This window comes from Pezoporus wallicus, unplaced genomic scaffold, assembly GCF_028554395.1.
Source record: "Pezoporus wallicus isolate ANWC-B61680 ecotype Strahan unplaced genomic scaffold, APGP_CSIRO_Pwel_v1 contig_3952, whole genome shotgun sequence".
NCBI lineage: Eukaryota > Metazoa > Chordata > Aves > Psittaciformes > Psittacidae > Pezoporus > Pezoporus wallicus.
In genome coordinates this window covers 5,526,613-5,546,186 of record NW_026635034.1, presented here as the reverse complement: position 1 = coordinate 5,546,186, position 19,574 = coordinate 5,526,613, and the positions used below count along the sequence as shown (strand labels likewise).

Genomic DNA, 19,574 nt, shown 5'->3' with positions numbered 1-19,574 from the left:
GTATACATCTGGGTTTGAATTTTTAGTTCTCTTTAATGCATTTTGGTTAAGCTGAGCTTTTATGGTAAAGAACAGGTTTAGTACCCGCAGTTATACATTTATTGTGTAATGAGTCTGATGTACTCGGAGCACATATTTTGGAAGAAGCCTGTGAGATACTGTACAGCAACTGTGATTGCATATAAGCCTTTTCAAACACAATGTTGCAGTTGGGCAAAGTGCATGGAATTGATGTTAAAGTGAGATTTACTGATTCATGGGTTGCCTCTTAACCTTGTCCTCAGTGGTATGTTTGAGGCAATGATTCACTCTAACAGTGTTATTTTCCAGAGACCTGTTTGAAACTCATCCTGCAGTTGGTACCTGAGTGGGTTTGCATTCCTTCAGTTTATCAAGCAGCTCAAATAAATCCCCAGATTCTAACGTGTAAATTATTCAGACACATAAAATTTCAGCCCTTTTTTTTTTTTACTCAAAGTTGGCAATTTTTTCATAAACAGTACAAGTAGTCTGATGTATTTACTTGAATGAGAAAACTTCTGATCAGTTTTGATTTCAGAATTTTGTTTCACTAATGAACGTTTTGCTTATACATTGAGCTATCAATTAGATCTGATTATCATTGTGAATACGAAACTGAAATCATCTAGTAGTATTTGACTGGCCTGCTTCTGAGATACATTAAAAGGTTGTGATTTCAAAACCAGCTGAGATCTGTTTCTGAAAATGAGATTTATGTGGAATCTCAGATGTTAATTATTAGTATTAAATGTTTGCTACTAAGAAATAACACATTGCTGAATTCAAATGCGAAAGCAGAGAGACTGCTTTCTATTGTAATTAGTTAAAAAATCATGATCTTGATTGTAAGAAATTCTCCTTGAGAAATTCTCCTGTAATTACAACTGATTAGGCATATTGGGTGACGGCATATTTCTGTCTTTAGCAATTAGGTAGTGGCCATAAGATAGCACATAAAACTGCAGATCATTACCTTGAAATGTAAAGTATGTCAACCCTCTGCCAGGCTTGCAGTCTTCCATAAGGATATTCAATATCCTTATCATTATTTTATTTAGCAATCTGGATGGCTTTGCTGCATGGGTTGTAGTAAGCTATGATGCAAAAAGTGCAGGAGCTGTGCTCTCCAACAACTATTGTGCAAGTCACATACGTTGCATACAGTCTTTAAAATGCCCCCAGAAATGACATACCCTTTGCAGCTGAGGCAGAATGAGATATTAATTTGGTGAGCATTCCTTCTTTTGGCTTGAGTAAGACGACTTCTTGCCATATATGGGCTTCAGGCTTTGTTTTCTGTTATTTTTCTTTTCTCAGACATCCAGTAATGCCAACTAAGAACTGAAAAGCCACTTGGAGTAATATTAGCTAATGTGATGTTGGCAGAGTGAGAAATCACAACTGTTCTGCTGGCAAAGAACATTTTTCTTGCTTCCTTTTATTTCTTATTAAGTCTCACTTTGAGGAAAAAAAACGAGTTATCACTGCAGGAATCAAACGAGCACACTTACAGGAGAGACTTTAATGGTCTGGTTCAGGCATATGTCACCTACACATTCTAGTGGAGAACTTCATAGCTGGTTTTATAACATTTATTTGTTTTCCAATGCATTTCCTTTTAAAGCATAGCAAACAATTCATACTCTATTTTTTCCTATATCCAGAATACTGCTTCTGTACTTCACCATTCCTGTATATTTTGGTGTGAACATCTGAAGCTGATTTGTTTAGTCTTGTTTTCTTGATGCATGGATGTTGTTGTAAGTGCAGTTATGAGAGAGAGTTAATTAAGCTTCATGGTGATTTGCTTTATTGATTCTACAGACTATTCACTCTGCAAAACTGAAAACGTTCATAAGCATGATGTAGTACCATAGGGATGATTGGTAAACATCTTGAACAGATTTCTTTTAATCTGGAAGATATCATAAGTAACTCATAGGTCTGAAAGCTACAATAGGGGTACCCCTTTCCCCCCAAAACACCAACGGAACAACAACAAAAAGACCCAACACCAACCTACCTCACAAACAGGAACAACAAAACACCAGTGACTGCCAAGATTAAGGAACTTTGTGAGTAGAGTGGTGATTGTTTGTTTGGGGTTTTTGTTGTTGAGGGATGTAGTTTTGTTTGTTTTGGGGTTTTTTCCTCTTTTTTTTTTTCCTTCTCTTTTTTCCCCTGCCTTATAAGAATAACATCTATGGAATATTAAAATGAATGTAGACGAATGAATAATGATTACCAATTTGTTAAAATTGGGTCTTGCTCAAGGTAAGGTTGTAATGTTTGCAAGGGCACAACAAGCATGATTTAGCATTTTTATGTTTGAGATAAAGAGGACTTACTTCGCATTCAAATGAATTAAGGAGATTTGGGTTTGCTTATGTTAGGGAAAGAAGAACCTGATAGAGGTTTCTGTCTGTCCTGTGTCTGAAATAAAAAACTCAAGGTGAGAGTAAGTGTTAGTAAATATAAGGTTCTAGGCTGGGATCTAAGGACTAATGTGGATTTAGCACAAATCAGATAAAACTAAACTTCTAGGAAACTTGAATGTTCTCAAAATACATCGTTGTAGCTGGCCCTCAAGACTGATGTCAGTGAATCCAAAGAGATCTACTCAATGCCACTAGTGTCTGGGCTACAGCTTCAGTTTTCACTAGTGCAGTGAAAGTAACTCAGTTTATTTAGGTTGTACAGCAACAACTGCAAAACCCCTTAAATAATTGTTCAGATAATATCACTCATTTAAGATTGTATTCACTCCTACTAATTAAATTGTAGGTCTAACAAGCTAAGAGGTAAATTTTGGCACCATGGTAAACCACAATTATTAACGTAATTAAATGTAGTTATCTCTGTAGATTAGCAAAATGGTGCATTTAGTATAGCATAAGCATGTAGCTTAAGCTGTGTTGTTTAATGGTGTATAGCATAAGAAAAAGCCATCACTTTTTCCCTTGAGCAAAACAGCAGTAAGTGGAGAGGGTGCCTTAAAGGCACACTTTGCGGCAGTAGAACAGAAATTGCTGATTGATAACAGAGGAAACTTAATACTCTTATTCTGACTTACTGCCTTTGTAGTAAAGCCAAGCTCTTAGAAACAGTTAATTATAGTTTCAATAAAAATATTTAGATGACAGCTGTAAGCCTTCATCATTTCTACACATATGTTACAGGACTCTTTTGTTGTTGCAGTATGTGTAAAGGAAGAAATTAAGATGAACAAGTAAGAGCAGATCTGACATTCTTAAAGTTGCTATCAGCCAAAGCACTCGAAAGACAAGACAGGTTGTTTGGTCCCAATCCCCACCTCCCCCACAGTTAACTGAACATGGTGTGAATTACTGGTGAACTGTGCCTCAGTCAGTATTTCTCTGCAGGCTGCACGTGCCTCATAGCATGTGTGGGTAGGTATTAGCTGAGACACTCTGAAGAGAAGGGAAAAAACACCACCTTTTTTTGCCTACTTATTCATAAAATCTGGTTATTAATGAAGGTTTGAAATCCATTTAGGCTGTGCTACTCTAGTTAGCAGTTCTGTGTAAGAATACTTAGTCTTTTCCTTCACTCTCTAAAGGTGATGGATTGATCAGAATTTCTCATTCCCAGTAGTGAAGTCCTTAATAACCTGCTGCCATGTGTGGCCAGCACACTGCAACAGTCTTTATTGAATCAGCTAGCTGAAGTGAACTAAGCATTGTCAGCATCCTGGAATTTTATTGATCCTAGAATCAGACTTCATCTTACCACTTCTCAGGTAGCTGCTTAGTCAATGCATGTTGGTGCTCGCTGTGCTACCAATGCGGTTGGCTTCGGCTGGAAACAGCTGGCGAGGATTACCTTCCTCTAGGCTGTCACACTGACTTTTACAACTGGTTTTTGGCAGAGTGAAGGACTGAGCTACCTTCTGCAGCCAGGGAAGATGCTGACATGGCTAATTCCCATCCTTTTGTGGCTTTGCAAACTCGCTGCCAAATGGCTGCAGTTCTGAAGAGCTGCACTGTATACAGAGGAAATGGTTCTCTTCAAGCCTATGGGTTGCTGTGGGTTTTAAAGAGATTTACCAGGGATCTTAAACTTTTATCGAGCAGTGTTTGAAGGCAGGTTCTGTTTCGGACTTACAGTTTAATGTATGTATTTTCATGAGATGTGTTAGTAACAGATGTTCCTTTAGGAAAATAAACCTGTCCCTTGACAGTATTTTTTTTTCTCCCCTATTTTTTCTTTAGCTCATGTGTTTGTAATTAAGACCTATTTTGCCCAACTGAAAATAGATGTTGGCAGTGCTCCTGTACTGTGGCCTTTATTAACAGTGAAGTAATAATATGCTGTAATCAATTTCCAGCAAGCTGAAAAGCAGGATAATGCCATCCACACATACTGTAGAATGAAAAATCCTGAAGCAGGAATTGGGGGGCTTCCTGTGGAAGTGACAGTGCATTCTCAACATGCCTCTTCATGTCGAGTATAGTTATGTATTCTCCACACAGGCTGAGAGGTGATGTTTATACACACTCGGTTGTTGATTTATTCATAGTAGTCTGACTTATTTGTCTTTGTTTTCACACATACTGTAGTTTTCTGGTGTTTTTAATACAAAGCTAAAAAAATAAATTAAGATTTAAAATATGTATTTTAAACTGTTATCTCAGCTTAACTCTGTTCCTTTGTTTCCTTCCTCAAAATTTATTTTGCATAGATAAATGCAAGGGAAGATATTGACAGGGCTGTTTACTTTGACAGCACATTTAGCAGTGTTTTATATAACAGACTTGTGACAGTGAATTTGAAATATATAGCTGTGAATATTCACAGTGGAGATGACGGTTCTGCTTATTCTCTGGGGAAGCCCATAACATGCCATGTATCTGAGAGTCCAGTCAGAATAGCTAGGAATCTAAATATTCAATACAGCAATGCACTGTGTGCAAGGATTATTTACGGAATGGTGCACAAAATCGTTCATCTTGCCTGAAAAAGCATACAAATATCAATGCAGGTTTGCTTAGATGGTAAGTTATTTTTTGGCTGGCTATCTTCATAGGCAGAACAGTAGAGAAGATATTAATATATGAAAAGCAAATGCTTGTGAGGAAACCTCTAAGCGTGCAAGTCTGTTTTGTTGGAAACTTGTAACTGTGAAAGACTGATTTGTGTGATGGGGTAAAGAAAAACAAGCAATAGGTGACATTAGTCATGATCTGCTGTAGCTGGTCTTCATCCAAGCTTTCAACTGACCACTATCCAGTAACATGCCAGCAAGTAAGCTATAACTCACTTATTTTAAAGTGTTTGGTAAAACTTTCCCTGAATTAGCCTAATGGGAGGATATTCCACTCTGTGAAGTGGTTTTTGTATTTGAGGCCCCTGCAAAATTCAGTCTGTCCTCTTATTGCCCAGCTGCACCAGAATCCTCTGGTTTGGAAAACAAAACTGTTGCCCTGATCAAACAAGTAGCTTCAGCCTTGCCAAGGTAGTGTGGAAAAGAGGTGGTAGCGGAGTCGACAAAAGGAATCTGGAGACTTTCCCCTAAATTATCATTTACCTGCTAGGCTCATTCTTACCCATTTTATCAAATACTCAAAGATGCTTGATTTGACTCAGGATCAAAGTCGAACCTTTAAATTAGATGAACACGCAGGCACCAATTACCAAGCTAGCAGTGAACTCGTAGTGAACTCAGTGCACCAAAAGTGAGAGCCAGGGAGCTGTTGAAGTACAAGGTAATGTCCAGAGCAGGACACAGTCTCCATGAGTTCATCCGAACACTGTCACAGCTGAGGGCTTGTGTGTGTGTGTGTATGTGATTGTGTGTGTTCTGTGACTGATTCATGCCTGAGGCTGCTGGGTGATGTGCTGTAGTGAGGGCAGAGGAAGGAAGGAAGAGAGGAGGGAGAGGGAATGTGGATGGAACAGCAAACCACAGAAACATCTCTTTGATCTCTAGGGGTAAGAAAAGAGCACTTAACAGTGAAAGGATGGGAGTGGGGAAAACTGTCCAGCTGAACAATTTATAAGCTAAATTGTAAGACCCCAAAGAAGCAAGCATAGTAGTTATGACTACATAGTACCATAACCACATTTCAGAAGTATTGAACAAACATAGAATAAGTAATTACACATTTTTTCTCTATAAACTTCCAAACCACCCTCAAGCATAATGTTTCACCCCCTTCCTCCTATTTCATTAGTTGCCTAATTCAATGAATTTAGAGAAATTCCAAAAAGCACAGTTGCACAACTAGAGTTGATTGGATATTTTCATAGTCTCAGATAATTTCCACCATGATGTATCATAACCTGTTTATTTTCTGTTTTTCTTTGATCATTTGGAGGCATTTTTCAGAAAAGGCCCCTCACTCATCTCCTTAGATTCTTTGTGGTTACAGAGTGTGGGAGCTGGGCCATGTTTAACAGCACATATGGTGTGTTGAGACATAATTCCAGGGCTGTGCCACCATGTGATATGTAGAAAGGGAATTGGGGATGAGCATATTGTTTGTTGCCAAAGAAATAAAGTCAGAATTCCTTCCTGAAAGTTTGTAATGTGTTGGCACTCTTTGAGAGCTTAAAACCATGAGATAGAGCAGCGGATCTTGCAGTGAAATGGGCCTTCCTCAGGGCTGTGCACAATGTGTCTTCTGGAGACATCAGAAAGTCCAGGAAAGCTCCATCTGTACTTGTACTTATGCTTCTTTATGCTCTCCTCCCTTTCCTATCTCTCTGATTTCTCTGCTTTTGAAAATGTTCACCTTTCTGGCAGCCATATGAAAGTGAATAACATTTCTTTTGATCGCTGTCTCAGACTTGAAGTCCAGTGGGCTGGACATCTGCCCTAGTACTGCTATGGAACAGGCTGATATGGTACTTCTCCTTCTTGCCCACTCCCAAAGAGCTGAAAAAGTGGCACAATATGATAATATTTTTGGAGTGCAACCGTTTGGTCTTGTCGACCTGATGTTTTTTGGTTTGTTTCTTTTTCAGCTGCAGGGAGGTGCTGTAGCTGTTAGTGGAGTGGCAATACAGGAGGTGATGGGAATTGTAAGCCTTTGTCTGAGATCCTGCCTAGTAGCTCCCTAGCTGTTATTTGGCAGCATGAGATTCTATGGCTTTTGAAGCTATTGGAATATACTTGTATGTGTAAAAACAGCAGTCACTCTAGATAAGTTTTTTGGGCATTTTTATTCACTCAAAAAAAAGTTAATTTGAATAATGTTATAAACAGAATACATATGAATGGCTTCCATTGTTTTCCATATGTTGTATTGCTGCATAGAGGTAAAGGAGATTACCCTCTGCAGCAGTGCAGGACATTGAATCCTTCACAGTGCTATGCAAATTGTTGCCCTGTGGCATTTTATCACAACATAGTGGATCTTGTCGCCATTAAACTATGGGGTTTTGTTCAATGTTCTTATATAATGTGCCTCCTTCTTCCTGGAAAATTAAGTGGTTTAAGTCCAAATGGGAGTATGTGTAAACTGCAGACTGGAACATTTCTTCATGTTTTCTCAGATGAACTTTTCTGGCATTTCTTCTTAAGGCATGGGAAGTGGTGGATACTCATGGGCTTTTCACCTCTAAAGGAGTATAGATTTGGAGGAATAGTTTTATTTTCTTTAAAGATAGAAAGCAAATCAAATCACTATTGTAACAAGTTTTGTTACTGACTCCCCAAAGTTCCTAAGGGTATGTTGTTTTAATGTGGTGACTTAATGAAAAGGATGTTAGAGCTCTTAAAATATCTGTGTGGTGCCAAGCTTGTTGCATCTGTTACTTGGTTCTGGCCTGCCATTTTGCTCCACAGCTGAAATTCTCCCCATCCTGACACTAGGGGATGCATGAGACTATGCTGTGTCCCTGACACAGCCATCCTTGCTGCAATGGTTCAAACCTTTCCTTATCTCAAAGGGTAGTCCCAGCTTCCTTTGAACCCACACCTTCTTTACAGTAAAAAACCAGATTGCCTTAGGAAAACTATGCCACCTTTCAATTTCCTTTTTATTAACTTCTTTGTTAGGATTTTTGTTGGCATTGTACCAAGAAGCTCTTTTTTACGACTTAGACTTTTTTTTTTTTACATAAAAAGTGGATTTGCATTAATCTGATTTTTTTTTTTTTTTCTGGTGCTAACAAATCTGATGACTTAAAATGGAAACCTTTTGTAGTTCTGTGGGTACCCATTTCTGACCATGCAAATGTATAAGTGAGAAGATAATGAAAAAATAATTTAATGAAAAAGAAAAAGGAACGTATTACAGATGTCATTCAGCTCTGTAGCTGCTAGTTTCTATTCTATGGCTTTCTCAAAAAATTGCTTATTAGAAAAACAACTACCATGCTGAGGAGAAGAATTAGGGCTATTTCAAGCATATTATTTCACTGTTTCTTGCCAGTGGGAGACTTGGGAAGGGGGTTGGGGGTTTACAGTGGCTAGACAGACCATTAAATTGGTATTAAACACTTTTCCATATGAAGGAAGTCTCCTTCTGCCAAAAATCCAGGAGCAGGGGGATCAGTTTCAATGCAAGTACTGCTGGGATGGGGCTAGATAAACGTTAAAAAATTAAGAGGTCACTGGGGTCAGGGTGCAGGCTTCAGAGCCCGTCTGGCTGGCTTCCTTGTAGACTCTTGGGGAGTTGGCACACTAAAGCAGCATGACGTCCCGCGTAAACATTTGATCCTCCTGACCAGTTTTTTTTCCATGGTATTAACTTTCTTCACAGAAAAAAAAAAAGTATATAAAATTGACAAAAGCTGGTTTATATCAATTTTCACCATGCAGAGCCACAGAAAGATTCCTGTGTTGTGTCCAAAACAAAGGAGAGGGCAAAGGAAGAAAGAGCAGGTTGCCAAACTACTTGTATAGATTCACAAACTGCCTTAGTTCCTAAAATAGCAGCACAGTACAACAGAGAGCTCCTCTGAGAAGATGATAAAATGCACTGGCATCGATTTTTCAGCTAGTTAATCAAATGGAAAAGATAAATAATATAAACCCTACAAATCAGGAAAGATGGAAGGGATTGCTTTAAAATCCCAAATCAAAGAAATATTAGAGGGCTGGCTAAATCCCCAGAGCAGAGTAAACCTGAATGGAGCAACAGTGTCAGGATTGGAGGCCAAGAGACAGATTCTGAGTTGAACAGGGAGTTGGCACTGTGTGATGAAGGGCACAGGTGTACTTTCATATTGCTCTTCTATGTTCTTGACTCTGGGGACACAAGTCATTCCCATGGCAGCTCGTACAGTTCCTGGGCTTCTTTAGCTGATGTCCTGTGGCTACTGGAAAGCACCAAATCTCTTGAGACCATTATGTGCAGTGCAGTCATGCTTCCTGTTTGGGAACAGAGACAACTAAGGGTGTCTTAAGGGTGACAACAGTGTGCTGGCGAAACTGAGTAAGGTGAGGCTCAAGCCCTGGCTGGATCTTTCACTTTCCTGGATGCTACAGACAAAGAGTTAAGGATTTGGCCCATAATTTCTATCGTTTAGAAATCTTCTGTCTGGCTTGGCTTTCACTCACTGAAAAACAGTGTTTCAACTTCAAAATACTGATCTCAGTTCAGTAAAAGCAAATAAACAGAAAATCTCTGCTGTGCTGTTGTAAATTTCCCTTTTTATATGCTGGAGTCTTGTTTGGTTATCCTTCAACATAGGTTCTAGATTCTGGAAATAAACTAATGCTGTTCCTCTTCCAAGTCTGGCCATGAGAAGATGCGTTCATGTTCCTGTATGCAGCTTGGTGCAAACTTCGACTGCACTCTGCTTGGGAACCCACCAGTGCAGGACTTTGTGCTTGGACACAGCTCTGCTAAGCTGCTGGGGAATTTGTGTGGTATATCTTCACTAACAGATGGTATTGTAGTAGCAGAGCTTAACTCTGACAGAATTTGGCCATTAAACAGTGAAGCAGCTCCGGAGTCTGTATTGTCAATAAAGGATCATGATGGTTTGTTAAATTTGCTGGTTTGTTGCATCAAAAAAAAAAGTTGCTTTCTATTTTAAATCTGGAAATTATTTTTTCATAAACATAACTGCATTTTCAGAGCTCTTTTGTTGTGCCTGTAAAACAGAAACAGGCCCTCTCGCCTGCTATACAACCTTTTCTGGAAGTCTCAAGGGCTGGATGCTACAGCCCTGTGCCTATAACATGACCAAAAGCAGTTCTGTTCCCATAGCTGAATTACAGTTTGGTCCTAAAATGCATATGCACATGTATGTAATGTTGCAGGCCTGACAGTTTGCTATAGATATCTTTGATATGATCAAAATGCACTTTGGAGGTGACAGGTACACGTTTGGAAGCATCTGTATTTCTGCCACAAGGTTGGGAAAAAAATTCATTATATTTTGGGGCTGTTTGGGTTTTATTGCGTAAAACATTCAAATCTGGTCAACTGAATAGAGGGTTTTTCCAGGTGACATTCTTTTCTGCGATGTGACCCCTGGTAAGATAGTAATAAAGGAAGAGACTCTAATGACACAGATGACCAGTGAATGCAGCACGTGGGGAGGGAGGAGAGCAGGATCAAATGACATGACAAAGGCAAGCAGAGAAGATTTAATAAGCTGTACTAAAAGCTGAAAATAACTCAGGGAGATGATAAAATGTGCAGCATGGGGGTGGGGGAGTCAAGCTTAAAGAAAAGAGCAGTGGTGCCCACAGAAATGACCACAGTCCACTTTTATTTTAACTACTTACAGGAAGGTGATGAGTCACCTCTCCCAGAGCTCTTTGATTTATTAGTGAGGTGAGTTTCCTGCTGTGGAAATTAGAGCCAGCAAAACTGCCAAAGGGGGAGGAAGAGTGTGCTCGGACATCTTTGTAAGCTCTGTGAGGAGGAGAAGGAGGAGGCAACCCACTTGGGCTGGGGAGAGGACCATGCCAGGGACACACAAGTCGGTGAGAAAGAGTTATGTTAGCCCCCGTAAGGTGCAAAATAAAATACTGAGAGAGTTTCAGATACAGAGTGGCCACAGACAAATGAAGCACTCTGAATTTAACTTCTGTTTTCTGAGTGCAGAAAATTTCACTCTTGAAACAACAGGTCACTGGGAGTTCAGATGTCCAATAAGTTACAGAGCTATGTTAATTTGTTCCACATTGAGCCTGAAGTCTACAATTAGGTGGAACAGGATTTTATGGTAACTTTTTATTAAAGTAAAAGCTCAGATTTTCAGGTACTGTGTGCACTTCCTGGACCTGACCAGCAGTCCTGCCAGAGAGCTTGGAAACCTTCGGGTACAAAGATGTTGAAATAGATAGGTAGATATTTTATGGTTTTATTTTTGGTGGCTTTGGTTGGATTTCTGTTGCTGGTTGTTTGTTTTGGTGGTTGTTTGGTTTTCTAATTTTTTTAATTAATATTTTTCCATTTGAAAATGTTCTCAGAAAGTTGTAACTGACTGTGAAACACAGGAAAAGGGTAAAACAATTCTAACAGAACTGCAGCCTAGCTCGGTCTGCATGCATATATCTGCCTATGTACTGTTTGCTGTTTTGGGGGAAAGGACAGGTCACTAAGAGGGGACAGACCTTCCTTAGTTGAAGTAGTTAAGGCTTTGAACTGAAGTATATGTAGATGTGTGAGTATCATTACAAATAGAGACCATACTGAGCATTAGCAGTACAACAGGATAAAGCTCTGTGTAAAATAGCCTTGAATAATTACGCAGCTTTAAATAAGATCGAATGTTCTCCGTGCTCACTCCATCCACATTGTCATGCATCCTTTCTAACTCTAGAAATTCAACTCTAGAAATTCTAGAATAAGGTGTTCACAGAAAGCCAACAGAAGACCAGCTTGTAAATGTTTTTTCAGGCCTAACTGGGGTTCAAACTGGCACCATGTGTTCAAATGCTTCAGTTACCGTGAAGCTGGGTCCCATTCTAAGCTTTGCAGATCAGGCTAGCCAAGTTATTCGCCAGGCATTATTCATTCTTACTGGCTTAGAGAAAACATTCGTCATCATGTTAATATTTGTTATGTAGGTTTATTTCATATTTGGTTTTGGAGTTTTTGGGGTTTATTTTCAATTTCCTCTGCTGCTTCAGTAACTCCTCAATTTCTTGCAGTCCTTAATTTGAAACTGTAAGTTTATTATTTCAGCTTCCAAAGATGATTATTTGGCATTGAGTAAACAACCTTAGCTATGCACTTGCTGACATTCCTCCATAATAACTCTCTGCCCCTATTTTATCGCTTATGGAATTGCTTTCTAATCCTTTTCATGGGTCTTTTTTTTTTTTTTTAAAAAGCTTTTTTTTTTATAATATTTGTTAGAAAATGAAAGTAAAACCAATTAAGTCTGCCTTATTGTACTTACAAAAGATTGATGTGTGTAAAGTCTAACAGCTTATTTGGGGATTTTAATCTAAAAGTGCCCTGCAATAACATTAGCTTGTGTTCTGGGAACTAGCTGTAATAGAGAAGCCACTGCCTGCAGAGATACTGAACTAAATTAAAGTATTGTGTGCTGGTATTCTAGCATCTGCCTTATACGTTAATCTCTGGAAAATGCTTGAAAATACCCTAAAGTAGCAGCCATTTCTTTGTTTAAGTTTGAAAGCTTTTTGTATCTATTCTCATTAATGCTGTAGTGCAGAAGATTCACTGTTCAGTAAATGAATTGAACAGAAGCTTCTACAAACCAAGAACAGATTGCAGTTTTCCCATTTCAGTCTCCATTTTATTTTTGTTGTTTAAATTTGAGCTCTAGGGACCTAGGCTTTACTATGCTTGCTTCAACATATGTGTTCCTGGCTAGAAAGAAGCAAAATTGTTGGACTCAAATACTGAAAAAAATTGAAATAATTTGCTGTCTGAATGACTGAGGATTTCTTACTCTACCTTAGTTTTCTCTTGAGTTATATTTGCATATATGAAACTTCAAGTGTACAGTTTCTCTGAAAGGTGGGTTCTGAAAATGCTTCATCTTCATTGTCAAATCTCTCATTTTTCTTCTCCGTTACAAAATTTTCATTCATCCAGCCCTGGATCGGAAACAATACCATGTGATTTGCAATCATATATGACATAAATAGTTGAAGCTGTAAAAGCAGCATGTAGTAAACAAACAGACTGTAGGCAGTAATATATTTGAATACAGGATTTTTAGTCATGAATAATCCATGAGTTTATAAAAAACAGTCTGTTTATAGATAATTTAGGAATAGAAGAATGCTTTAATTCATGAAATAACTTATCTTCTCCAGCCTTAAAAAAACAATTCCATGAAATGCAAGGAAAAAAAAACCAGCTGTGACGTACAGATTTTCCCAACTTAGCCGTTGCTCTTTCAGAAAATAAAGTATGCATTAATTAGGACAAGGCCTGGAAATAGATTATGTATCTCCAAGTGCTCTCCCTTTAGCTGCTGATCGGTGGAGTGATGCCTATGCTGCAGGTGAACATCCTTGAACATCCTCCTGCAGATGCAACTCTGCTGGTTGAAAATGTTATTGCTTCCAGCTGCTTGTCCCTTTTCCCTGCCTGGACATTAGTCCCTTTTTAGAGCTGCTGGAGGAGCTCCTCGTGCAGCCAATCCTCAATTCATCTTCAACGAAGGAATCAGATTGGTAAAAACATGTTATTTAAGTTGTTTAGGAAGTTATTATGTACATGAGCAGTTTCATTAGCAGGTCTGAAGGGACACAACTTGAATAAGAAAATGATGGGCGCTCATCACCTTGCTCTGTCTCTGGCCCAGTGAATAGGTTAAGTATTGTCATACCAAATAAATCAGTAAGAGGAGAAATGCTAGGATGTGCATCCTGGCACATAGTTTAGCCCTACTTAGAGGTTTTAGAGGTGTCCTTGGAGTGTCTGGGAAATTAGGACACCTTGTAGGAAGGCCTTCTATTATAGGAAAGAGACCAATATCTATTTGTCAATCTAGCCTGAAAGAGTGCAGGTGTTTCAGATATAATGATTATGGCATTTCTGAGCCTTTCTCTTCATTGCTTTTCTTCAGCCAAAGGTGTCTGTTGAATTTGAACAAAACTATATCCAAAGTATATAACTAATTTGAAAATGTTTTTTATAGCTAAAAAACTACTTTCCTTCTCCAAACGAAAAAGTCCATCAACTCCCTTCCCATCTGAGCTCTTTCCTGCTTCTGAAGCAAGTTCCTTTAACAGTTTACAACAAGCTCTGTATACCTTTCACGTCAGGTCATGTACTTAAAAACAATGCTTACAAAGCAGGAGCTCTATTAGGATAAATTAATATCTTAAAGTGCTTGCAATAAGAAAAATCCTTTACTTGTTTTAAGTAGGAATAGTAAAATCTAGTTTTAAAATTATTACAGAGGAAACAATTTGAAATGGGAAATCAGAAGAGGAGTGTGAAGAGAAAATAATGAAGGGAGAGTGTGATAGTGTTTCAGACTGAAGTTCCTTATATGTATTTAATTAAGAGCCAATAAAATACGATTTAAATGTACATAAACTAGACATAGTAGAAACTTGTTAATTTGCACTCTAATAATTTGCAGATTTTATAATTCATGAAAAAAAAAAAAATAGAAGCTTCCTTCTGCCTCCCAGCAATGGTTTAAACCAGAGGCAGTAGTGAAGTAGCCTATTATTAACACTTAATTTCATTGGCAAGTACACCGGAAAGCAGTATCTAATTCATGAGACTGTGTTATAAGGGATTAACTACAGGATCATAGATATTAATGCACCGTAAAGTGTACTTCATTTTATCTTTGCATTCCTACTCTTTCAGACAGCACTCGGTGTAATGCTCTATGATTTTCACTGATTTGTAGTGGGATGTAAATAAGCATTTGTGCCAGGTAGCAAATGCAATGATTTGCTGTAACTCTTGGGTATTAAAATCGCAAATCACCACCGCCAACAGGCCAAAGGCCTGATCACTGAAGCTTTTGAAAGCGTGCCTGGAAATTCCTCAGGATTGTTTGAGCTTTCTCTTTCAGAGGTTTTAGTTGTCGTAGGTGGCAGGAGGTCAGCTCACTGTTGTAGCTCACTGTGCCTGCGGGACAGACTATCGACACATAGTTATGGGTGAAGGAGCAGAGGATGGTCTAGTTTTGGTTGATGTGAATTTTTCTAAAGTGAATCCTGACAGGTCAGCTCCTGCCTATTATTATTATTTTATTCATATAGGTCTGATATTACTGCCTACTCTGACTTGTGCAATACCTCCAGATTATACTGTTCAGTGATGCAGTTTTAGTTTCTTTTCTTTTTGGCTTGTGTAAGAGGGTATATTGAATTTGATGTTTCCCTGTGGTACTATAATTTATACTAAATTAATATTTACCTCTTTCAGCCACTTTTAACCTGTTATGTGCAATATCTTCAGCTTGCCTGGGTGTGAGTGTTAATACAAAATCTAAGAAATACATTTGGAACTTTGCTAGATTTTAATAATAAACTTCATACATTTAATCAATTTCGTAATTAGATTGAGATGTTAAATGTATTTTTATTTCTAAACTAATGTTTACTTAAATGAATTATGAATCAGTGTTCATTTTTTTATTGCCACCAGGGTATGTTAGGATCTGTTCCTTCGAAATCCAGTTGTGTGAACTGACCTTGATGAGCTGCCCTCGCTCCACACTGAATCAGTAAAAAACCCAAGAAAGTTGTAACGTGGCCATATCAGATGAAGGTGTTCCAGTTTGCTTTAATCCTGACTCCAGTAACCTGGAAACTGTCTACCCAGCTATATGCAAAAACTTGGAGGGATCGTCCATTGAGCCAAATTTCATCATCTGCCAGGTAATTACAGCCCTTGCTATCTTCAGCAGGGAATTACCCATGTAGGACCTTTTGTATTTGTTCTTCTCTTGTGGTGTGTTTGTTTAATCAAACTTACTTACTTGCAGCTTTCATTCTGCAGCTAGAAGGCCCATAGCAAGGTAGAGGAGCTGGCTTTTGCATTATGATTCAAATGAAGTTGAAATTAGGATGAAATTATGTTCAGTAATTGATGTTAAAATGTATGTTAGAATAAATGATCCTTTGATAAACTGACTCTGAGGATTGTTATGATGTTTCTTGTCTGCATCCTAAAACAGGATGAAACTGTAGTGCCTTGTGATTAATAGTTCTGTCTTGCGCTGTACCTTTCTGGCACAATGAACCAACCAGATCAGCTTTTAAGGAAAAACTTGTTTGGAAACAAACCAAATCCTCAAAACCTAAAACCTCATACAGAGTAAAACACACACAAAAGTGTCTTCTCCCAGACAATTAGAACAGCTGCCTTAACTGTTGAGGTAAATAGCAAGGATCAGAATAGCTTTCAAATGGCATAGGAAATTATTTTTCTACTTTATTTTAATCTGTTCTGTATTTTCATTGAAACAAAGGGTCTTTTGGAAACAGCACACTAAGCTATGCTTAGAAAACACTTGTGTTGCATCATAGTGGCAAAAACCAACCAAGCAGTCAGCATTTTCAGCCATGCCAGGTGTTTTGCAGGGTATGATCAAGTCCAGATTGTCATGAAAGGATCTACATTTTAGCATTGGCCTTTTGAGGAAATGTAGTTTCAGTTCCATTACACCTGCAGAACTGAGACTCTAGCAAGAAATCAATAGGTCCTGGTGACTTAAATACTTATTTTTCAGGTGGTCTGTGTTTCTAAATTGTATCTCATATTATGCATTTACCAAGGCTTATTTAAGGAGAAGTGGATTTGCTTGTTTTGTAGGAGCATTTTACCCCTCACATAAAAGGAGTTCACTTCATCTTGTCAAGTTTTCTTCTGCTACTTCTGTTGAAAATGTTTTATTTCTGTTTCTCTTCGTTATCCTGCTTTGCCTTTTCTTCCTAAGGCTTGCAAGGAAGTCTGCTTAGGCTGAAAGATGGCAGGAATCTGTTGGTAGTGGGGAGATGTCTCAAGAAAGGCTGTTAGGAATTTACTGTGGTATTTCTTGGCCAAAAGAAGATGAGCAATAAGACAAAAACATTATCCTGCCAAGAATATGCTCAAGGAGGTAATTAGTAATAGTCATAGAAGAAAAGAACAGGTAAGGAAACATGAAATTAAATGTAGCTAAGTATGCAAACCTGCTCTTGCTGTGGGTCACTATTGGTGATTTTTAAAGCAAATAGACTGGGCAGCACCAGCTTCATCTTATATTTAATTGCTGATCCTAATGGCAAATACTGTTGCCTTCATTTTCAAAATACTTTCTTGCAGGTGGGCACTGAAAAGGTGTGGGGCCTTTACTGTGGCATGATGTTCATCTCCTCTGGAAGTTCAGCCTTCAGCAGCTGCGTGGGGACTTGTGCCTCATCTGACAGTACTGTCTGCTAGGGCAAACCATGCTACATGGGCAGCAGCTTTGTGGCCTTCCCCCTTGGTTGAAAGCTAGGAGCCACCTTCGTGCTTTACAGCATGGCTGACAAGGGAAGTTATCCTATATATTCTACTAGTTTCCTTGTGCAGCCAGTTGTCTGTTGGGATTTTGTTTTTTGTTTATTGCAAGTTAGAGTTGAGCTTGTGTCTCTGAAAAAAAAATGTTTTGAATGCCTTATAGTAGTCAGAATATTTTTCAGTCTCATTTTTAACCATTTTTAAACTGTATTCCCTCACTGGTAAGTGTAAGTAATTTAAGATTTAAATTTTTTGTTCTTTTCCATATAAATGTCTCCCTTAAGATTAAGCTTGAATTAACTTCATGTTGTTGGCCATTACTTGCATTCATGGGTAAATTAAAGCGCCTGGTTCCCTGTCACTGATTTTTCAAATGTTAGTAATAAAAATTGCAGAAGTGTTTTTAATGCCAGAGATTTAACAGATGTTGGTGGACACATTAGCTTTAGACACAGATTTGGCAGGGAAAATTTGAACTAAGAATGGCTGATTCTGTATTCTTTAGGTTTAATTTTAGCTTTACTGGCCTTTCAGGTGTGCTTGAAAGCAAGATGGATTATGAAGATGTGTGCCACAACTTATTGGCGTGTATCCCTGAAACAGGAACATGTGAGATGAGAAACTTCATATGGCAAGATGTGTGTAATGGCCAATATCAAAAGCTGTTCACCCATCCTTAATGACTATAACCTGAAACCTATTATGAAGTTCATTATAGGAGCTGAACTCTCTTCTTGCTATAAACTGACTATTTTGGGTTTTTTTCTGTACTAACATTGAAGCTCGCTCCTTATCCTGATGAATGTCTACATGTGGTCCTGAAACTCGCTGTTGTCCTGCATGTCTCCTGTTTCTCTTATGTCGCTACCTTGAGAGTGATTTCTCATAATTACAGCACATTTTTGTGAGGACACATTGCCTCTTCTGTGCTGCCAGACCCAGTCCTCAGAGTCGCAGTAGCTGGAGGGCAGGCAGAGAGTATTTTGCAGCTCCTTTGTGAAAATCCCAGTGGCTGAGACCTTGGTGATGTTGGGACTCAGACAAATCCAGATGTTGAGAGTTCTTCCAGCACACATCCTGAGCTTCAAAATGTTCACAAATTGTTGTTAATAATAGGTGCAGCCTGTCTAAAGGTCATGCTTACACTGTACTACATTAATATCTACTCTAGCTGCAGTTCAGACTCCCTGGCACAAGCAAGTATAGAAGGAAAAAATTGCTGCAAGCCATTTTATACTCAACTAAATAAAGGCCAAGCCTCATCCTGGTATAAGAACAAAGCTGATTAAAAGCTGGTGTAATGTATTTGTAGCTGTTTGAGATATTGTTCACATACTGAAGTGTTGCCTGTTGCTATAACCCTCCTGTACCCATAGCCAGACAAGGACTAGTGAATTGCTGATCTGACACTGACATGTCGTGTGATGGTTTCTCCACCCTTGGGGAATTCTCCCTGAAGAGTTGAATCCTGTCTCAGAACTGTTTTGCGCTGTTGGAACAGTTTAAAGAAGCTGCCTGCTGTCAGTCAAGCCTGTTGTGTCGAACAGATGTTTGCACTCCTGTCTCAGAACTGCATGAATTCACATCTGAGCCTTAACCAGACAAAGCACATTTGAGTGGGGTCCTTTTCTCTGTGTTGTTTGCTTTTCCACCCGTTTTAGTCTGCCAGGTATGTGCCAATGCTGAGTGCTGTGTGCAGGGATATCCTCTAGTCAGCACTCAAGTCTCTGAGGGATCTTTCAGACAAATAGTATGCATGTCTTTTACCAGAAGCTTTCTAATCTGACATTATGAATAATACAGAGCATGTCAAGAATGTCTCTTTGTTCTAATGGAAGTGGCAGGTTCCTGTGGTGGAAGTTAGGAGTTTTTGGTCTTTGGAATGGGAGAGGTGCAACCTGCTTCATTACTGTGGGGAAGTAATTCTGCTTGGTGCATCTGTTTGTGCTCCTGATGTTTGCCTGTTTGTCTTCTTTCTTGGACTCCAAGGTGTTTGAAACAGTGACTTTTTCTTTTTTTCTCATTTATAGTAACCTGAGAGGTGAACCTGTTCTCCATCAGAGCCTGTGGAGTTTTCTGCACTACAATGAAAACAGTTGAAAAAGGTGTTGTAAGATATGCTATGCTGTAAAAACTATTTGCTTACATTTCTCTCAAATTTGTACATTGAATTGGTGATGAAAATGC

At 38.6% G+C, this 19,574-nt stretch overlaps 1 long non-coding RNA gene across 1 annotated transcript; it reads left to right on the top strand.

The window, feature by feature from the left end:
- The first annotated feature begins 4,452 nt into the window (after positions 1-4,452).
- Positions 4,453-17,415, top strand: LOC130601076 (uncharacterized). The gene is made up of 3 exons (XR_008972590.1): positions 4,453-4,522; positions 15,581-15,781; positions 17,211-17,415. It is a non-coding gene; the product is annotated as an uncharacterized LOC130601076 (long non-coding RNA).
- The last annotated feature ends 2,159 nt before the right edge of the window (positions 17,416-19,574 follow it).